This window comes from Apis dorsata, unplaced genomic scaffold, assembly GCF_000469605.1.
Source record: "Apis dorsata unplaced genomic scaffold, Apis dorsata 1.3 scaffold_150, whole genome shotgun sequence".
Taxonomy (NCBI): domain Eukaryota; kingdom Metazoa; phylum Arthropoda; class Insecta; order Hymenoptera; family Apidae; genus Apis; species Apis dorsata.
The window spans coordinates 6707-14040 of NW_006263441.1; the positions used below are offsets into that span (position 1 = coordinate 6707).

At 34.1% G+C, this 7334-nt stretch overlaps 1 protein-coding gene and 1 long non-coding RNA gene across 13 annotated transcripts in view; one reads left to right on the forward strand and one right to left on the reverse strand.

Moving 5' to 3' along the window:
- The window catches only part of LOC102678711, a 23962-nt gene that overhangs the window by 739 nt on the left and 15889 nt on the right, over positions 1-7334 (reverse strand). For 2 of the 12 annotated variants that reach the window (XR_421383.2, XR_421370.2), the window contains exon 1: positions 308-1059. The exons of 8 other annotated variants lie outside the window; for them this stretch is intronic. The gene's annotated coding sequence lies outside the window, so the exon portion shown is untranslated. Of the gene's footprint in view, positions 1-307; positions 1060-7334 lie in introns of those variants that run through there. 2 more of the 12 variants (XR_421387.2, XR_421375.2) reach the window with 1 other exon arrangement.
- LOC116185290 overlaps positions 5977-7334 on the forward strand; it is a 3646-nt gene continuing 2288 nt past the window's right edge. The window contains exon 1 of the long non-coding RNA XR_004150101.1: positions 5977-6038. This is a non-coding gene — a long non-coding RNA (uncharacterized LOC116185290). The remainder of the gene's footprint in view (positions 6039-7334) is intronic.

A 7334-nucleotide genomic window follows, 5' to 3' on the forward strand; every position in this document is an offset into this window, starting at 1 on the left:
GTAACATCGTAAAATTTTAAAATAATAATCGTAATTTTATTTTTCACATCTAAGTATAAGCTATTCTTTTTTTTAATGATGCCGTAAAAAAAAAAATTATATTAAACTGGTAATTATTATATAATCACATACCGAGAAGATATATAATGCGGAAATATATTTGCGTTTTTAGACACAAAGAAGAATTTAAAATTACTTCACACCGCTTGATATTTAGATATAATTAGCTGGTACCGGTTCATTATATTTCACTAAACGTAGAAATTTTAATTACCATAGAAAGAAGCCAAAGAAACATTTCGCTTACACTCTCGTTCGTATTAAAATCGATACACAATCCCGAGACCAACTTCCATTTTTCGAGTCTCTTTTTTTAAATTTTATATATTCATTCACGATTCGAGACGCGTTCCATATCCGTTTTCCCGCGGTTTTCGACCGAGCGAGCAAGCAGAGAGGGGAAGGGGAGGGGAGTACGCGTGTTTCTTCCGTTTTCACGCAGAGCGTGTAATGGCACAAAAGTCGCGACACTGCGCCACGTGCATTCTGTTCTCCGGATACACGCGTGGCATTACGTCTGCGCCAGACTTCAACGTGCAGCTGACGGTCCTTTGGATGCACCCTTCCTCTTTGAGTCGTCCACCACGTCGCTCGTGCGCGCACCGTGCGCCGCTGCTATACCAAATGCCAGTGACATCGGAATCAATGGTGGTCATAACGGTTAACGTAACTGACTGTGCCTCTACTCTCTCGGCAGAAGGATAGATGAGAGGATTTGGATTTGGTCGAAGAGAGAGAATTTACAATTTATTCCACTTGTTTGACGATTATTTTCCAGTGAAGAATGTTACTATGAAGAATGGAGAATGGAGATAGAGATATATTTAGTGCTTTTGGAATTAACCTCTTTGGGAAGGAGCGTGATGTCGGTGAAATATGTATCGTCGATCGAGGGAAATCGTTTTATCGATTTGATTTTTGATATTGGTTGATATCGATGTGTGTGTAAATGTATTGTTCACTGGTGAAAAGAAATCTCGCAGGTCTGATCGGTTAATTCGAAAGGAAACGTCTATTTTCACACGCATTTTTCTTTCTATCGTGTATTGATATATGTCACATATACCAATTCAAACGACGGTCTAAACCTATCTAAACCTGAATGTATTAGGATAGGACATAGAATCCAGAAAATTCTAATCGATAATAACATAACAATTTTTTTATTTCTCATAATATGCGAAAATTAATTACGATTTGTAACGATAGTTTAATTTATAAATGTAATTTCGTATTCGAATAGTTAAAATAATAATTGAATGTATACGAATAAGCATATTATCAAAATAATTAATAGTTTCGTTAAATATTTCAATCTTAGATGATTATTCTAACTTCATAAATGAAAATAATTTTTACGATTTTCAATATATACAAATTATAACTTCTTTCTTCTACTATATACGAAGCGTCTGGTGTCAGAATTGTCAACAAAGGCGTCTGAAGTGGGGATAAATGGTTCTGGCGAAGGACTCCTCTTGCCCCTGTGCCGTCCCGCGAAACTTCGTTCCAGTGTAAACAGTAGTTGGTATTTCTATAAAGGTCAAAACTTTCGTTCTGATCCTGATTTTGCTGATTGAAAAATTTCTGGTATATCTATTGATCAGATATCTTGATCAATAGTATACAGACTGCGATTATGCAAGTTGAATTAATAAAAAAATAATTACAATCGTTTGAATTTTCTATCGCAAATAAAAGTCAGGATAACGATAAGTGTTGAACTGTTTGGTAACTGTAAAGTGCGTTTTTGAATAATCGAGTAGGCATAACTATTACAAAGATAATTATATGGTAGGTTTAAAATGGCAGAATAATACATGGTAGATTTAACTATAATTATCGTTTCTGTCGATGATCTTCAGATTTCCAGGCTACAATAATATACACGTTTTATAAGCGTGCAATCATAAAATCAAACATATCACTTATTCGCAACTGTTCGACAAGTTTTCGATCGTCAATTATTTTTTATCGTCAATTACCTGTCCTCTTAATAATTTTTTTATCGGGATTCAATGTAAGTGAACGTAACCTGGAAGGTTATTTAAATTAACGGGCTTATACAACAATTTGTTTATTCTTCTCATGAATAATCTATTAAAAATTATTTTACATGATTTTAAGACGAGACGAGTATGAAGTAATTCCAACAATTTTCTTAATAGTATTATTTGAAAAGAATCTTGAAAATGACGAAACCAGATGATGATGGAATTCTTTATGGGTAGAAAAAGATTACATAATATTTATTGTCTATAGAGAACGTTAGGTTTTGTGTCGAATTTTTAAGCGAGGAAATTAGAAACCATTGTTACTTATAATAAAAAAAAAATATTCCTATTCCATTCATTAAATGTATTGTGGCTTATACAATATAAAAAGAGATTATACTATATTCACAATTAGAAAAGGCAATTACAAGATATAACAAACACCAAGTAAGTTCAACTAAAATAATCTCTTTCAAAAGAATTTCATTCTAAACATTTTCAATTTTAATTTTTTTCAAGTTGAAAAACTTGAATTATATCTCTCGATATAAACACAATATTTTATCCACGATACTATTAGAGTACAAATTTTAAACCTTACGTATAATTATATCCCTATCTTTTTTTTCTACACTTTATCATACCTCTAATTAATATGAAGTGGAAAAAATGCGATTACATGTGATGTAATTATCTCGACGCGTTAAAATCAAGCTGGCTCATTGGCTCCGTTAAAGTTCACGCGAAGAGAACAGGGGATTTTTATATTATCGAAGCTCGTCGAGGCTCGAGGCTTTCTGGATGACTGGCGATTTCGATGACCTTAAATTTCCCGTGAAATGAGAAATACGCGTTCACGTGACTCATCCGAAAAAAAAAAAAAAAAACGAAAGTTCAACGTTCCCTAATTTTCCAACATTTGCTCGAATCTTCCGCGTTTCGAAATTGCCGCGAAATTTTGCGGCGAACGAAAATTTCTCTCGGCGAAGAATTTCCAGGATATCGATAAATAACAACCGCACGTTCAAATGAATTCGTCGAAAGTTGCGGATGGATATCCACGAAAATAAAAAGAATAAAAAAAAATTGTGAAACGTGGAAAATGATGGCCGCCCCTCGATGGAAGCCGCTGCAACCGCTTCACAATTTATCATTCCGTCCCCGATTTTAAGCATTCGAGTTATACTCAATCGACCGCGCAATCCGTTACGTACGAGATTCTTGCGAATCTATATATATATATATATACCGTGCAACGTAAAATTGCGTGGAAACGAAGAAAGTGGAAATGGATTGAACGAAATTTCGTTCGAAAATGGCAAGAAAAGAGGAAGAAAAAAAAAAAAATGTAAAATTTTAAATTTTTAAAAAAGATATTTTTTATCAAATAGTTCGCGGAGAGGAGTAGGAACGAGCATGCTCGTTGCTCAATCTATCGCGATCGAACGAAAGGAATTTTATTAAAGGAATGTGTGTCAACGTTTCCATAAAAAGTATTTACACAACCTATCAGTTCCATTGAAAATTATCGTTGGATTAAAATTACATGGGATTATAATTTCTTCTAATAGTAAGCCGGTAACGATACCTTCACACTTCTCCACGCATACGTTATCCACATTGACCCACAATTAAACGAGCACGTGATTAAACAATTTGAATAATTATTCTATCTATGTTATTTTGAATTCCCTTCGAAAGCTCGATATATATATATGTAATATTTACAGATAAAAATATTTTTGGCATTGTAATTGCGGAGAGAACGGTAATGGCGGAAAGAAAGATGGCCACGTTTTCTAATACAGGTTTTACTTTTCTTCTCGTCAGCACGTGACCATGTCCCCTTGTATCGCTAATTCGTGCGCATAATTACCATTTAAACGGCACGTACACATCTTAAGATGGAAAATTAACGAGCTCGAGGGGTATTTTTAAGATTACACAATTAAGAGACACGGCATATACATCGAAAAATTGATATCCGAGTTTCGTGGTTGAGAAAAAAATGCTATTTCTTCTTTGCGCCTCTCTTCTGAAAAGATGAAAATATTTCTTGTTTTTAGTCATTATTTATAATTTAATCAATATTGGATGTATGGTAAAGAGGATCGATATTCGATGGAAAATTATATTTTGAATTGTAGTAATTTCGTAAAAAGAAAAATTGAAAATTTTTCAAAAATTGTTAAAAAATTTAGTTGAATGAATCCACTGATATTCGTTATTCAAATATTCTAACATTCGAGTATTTTATATTCTATAATTGTAGATTAGCAAAAATATAAGCGCATATACAGGATATTTTTCTTCCATGAAATTGAAGAAATGAACAAAACATTTTTTAAAACGTAGAAAAATCTATTGCGATAGAATGCCAGGATGTGGAGAATACGATAATATTGATGTCATATTCATTGATGATAAAAATTATAATGAAAAGAATATTATTAACAATATTTTATATTTCAATACTGGTAAAAACAATAGAGGAATGCATTGAAAAAATGTATTGAAGATGTCATCTATTTACTTACTTTGAAGCATTCGAAGCAGAAAGGAATCGAATGATTTGAAGAAAACAAAATGCAGTTATATTCAGTTTTATGTATTAAAAAATTTGTAATGTTCATTCATTATTTCAATTTTACCATAAATGAACCATAATTATAATATTTTCCTCAAAATATAATATAATTTTAAGAAAAAATTTTCATTTGTTTCATTATCCTTAATTTGTTGTCTTTCTATTAGTATGAATAATAAACCTTCTACTACACATACAATTTCTTTATACAAGTAATGAAAAAAAGTAAAATAAATTAAAATAATATTCAAGACGAAAATCCAACTATTTTCAACATATTCTTTAAATGCTAATAAAATATTAATTTTATTCATCGTCGAATATCGAATAATAAATTTATTTTCAAAATTTATATCTATACTTCACGATAAACAAGTTTACTTACTGTTTCAAATAATACTTTATCCACTCTCAAAGATGGGCAAAATTTGAACGTTTGAAATTAAGAATAAAGTTACTTCAACAATTTCTTATTCTAAGCATCGAATAAATAACTATATATACCTAACCATATAACTGTAGCGTCAAACGGCCACGATCAAGTACGAAGAGCAGCGGATCAATTAATAACAGTCACAGAATAAACGTTATTCGAGCAATTTTAAACAAAATTATTACTCAGAAGAAAGAAAAACTTTGTTCATTCGAAATTTCAACCAGTTTACTTTTTTCTTTTCCCTTTTCCGTACACGAATCTATCGAGATTCGTTTCGGAAGGAACGAAACGATTCTTCGTTCGTCACGGCACGTATGCGCGGCACAGCAGAGAAGAGAGTACGTACGTATGCGCGACGAGGGAACGCGAGCGCGTACCTCGTGCGTACGCGCGGCGAGCGATTTGCGCAAACGTCTTGATCGCTCGTCTACCAGGCGAGCATCGCCTCGAAGGAGTGCAGCGCCTCGGTATCGCGTGTCTCGCGGCCCACGTGACCGCGTCGCGACACACGCGCAGTAACGCGAGCTAAGATGCATTGGGCGGCGGGTGTGCGTGGCGAGAGTTACGCGGCGTGCGCCGCGCATTCACCACGTGCGAGGGAGGAGTTTGTCCCATCGATTACGGGCGAAACGAAATTTCGTGTCGAATTCCGTGCAACACTGACGAAAAATCGTGCTTTTATTTTTATCGAGCTGCGCGGATTAACGCGTGAATGGGTAACGTGGGCGCACGTGTGGGTTAACGAATTCGAGCACGGAAATTATAGAATTAAATTGTGATTATAGAAATAATTTGAACATCGATAGATCGATGTTGTATCGAATTTTAAATATAAGTACTTATTCGTAATATCTATATTTGTACATGAAATGATCGTGCCTTTCTTCGTGATTTTCGTGATTCTGAAGAATATTTTCTGTAATGAAAATATGGTAACAATCTTTCGCATCGTTACACATTAGTATAATATAATTCTATTTAATTTTTTATAAAAAAAATCGTAATTATTAAAAATTAAATTTTTGGAGAATTAAGAGATCATTTCGTTCAACTTTGTTTGAAATTAATCGAACGATATTGCAATAATTCAACGAAGAATTTCTTGGGACAAAAGGATCGTGATTCGAATCGCGATGTAATTTGCAATCGTTTGTTTATACTCATCGGTTTTCAGCTCGTGATCCCGGAATACCTTTCACGATCCTCAAGATGGAAAAGAAAAGGGGGAAGAGAAGAGCATCGGTTGCGTATCTCTGAACTCGATACTTTTGCCGCAATTGTGCGCTCATTGCAATAAGATTTTTGTATCGCGGTTTTGTAACGCGGCGAGGGCGTGCGCTATGCTTTTAAACCGAGCCAATAAATTAATGTTACCAGGCGAACAGGAAGCAAGGAGCGCGCACTCTGCACACTTTTGCAAAAAACCTATTGTTAACATGCTACCCTGTTAAGTATGCAATAATGTCTCAACAATCCCACCTGTTGTTTAACAATTATTTTGCAACCACCGCCGATGCGTGTGTAAAACCCGTTACAAACGTTGCCCACGGTACACGAGTGTTGCTTTAGCCTGAAAATTCCGGCCTACGTGCAAGGAGAAAACAGAGCGGACTACGATATCGTAAATTATTCCTATGTAACTAGGGTTCTTTCTTCTTTCTCCTCCCCTCCCTTCTCCCCCCTCTTTCTCTCTTCCCCTCCCTCTTTTTTTTTTAAATTTATTTTATTTTATTTTATTTCTAAACGAACCAAGAAAGTTCCTTTCGCTTCATGATGCCTTGGTCTCGAGTCATGTAATGTTGTAACATTGTTCTTGTTTTTGCGAATAATTTGTTGTTGTTGTCGAGGACCGATTGTAACTCGAGGATTCCTTTTTACGGAAACATGTAATTTAACGACAATCATACGTTGTAATGTTCAAAATAAAAAAAAAAAAAAAGAAAACGTAAACACTTCTATTTAAAAAAAATGAATTGTAAATAACCTTCTTATCGATCGAGGAATATTTTAAATAATATTTTATAACCGAATACATTACACGCTCCCCTTCGGTAACACCAACTGTACACAAATATGATTACAGATCTCGTATTACAAATCCACATTTGACTTTCGACGTTTCCTACTAGAGAAACCTTCCACGCTCAACTCTGTCCCCTGCTCTGTTCTTAAAACTACAGTTACACACGCGTTAATCCATCTTCCAAACTCGATTAGCCATAAATTCAAAACCAAAAAAAAAAAAAAAAAAAAAAAA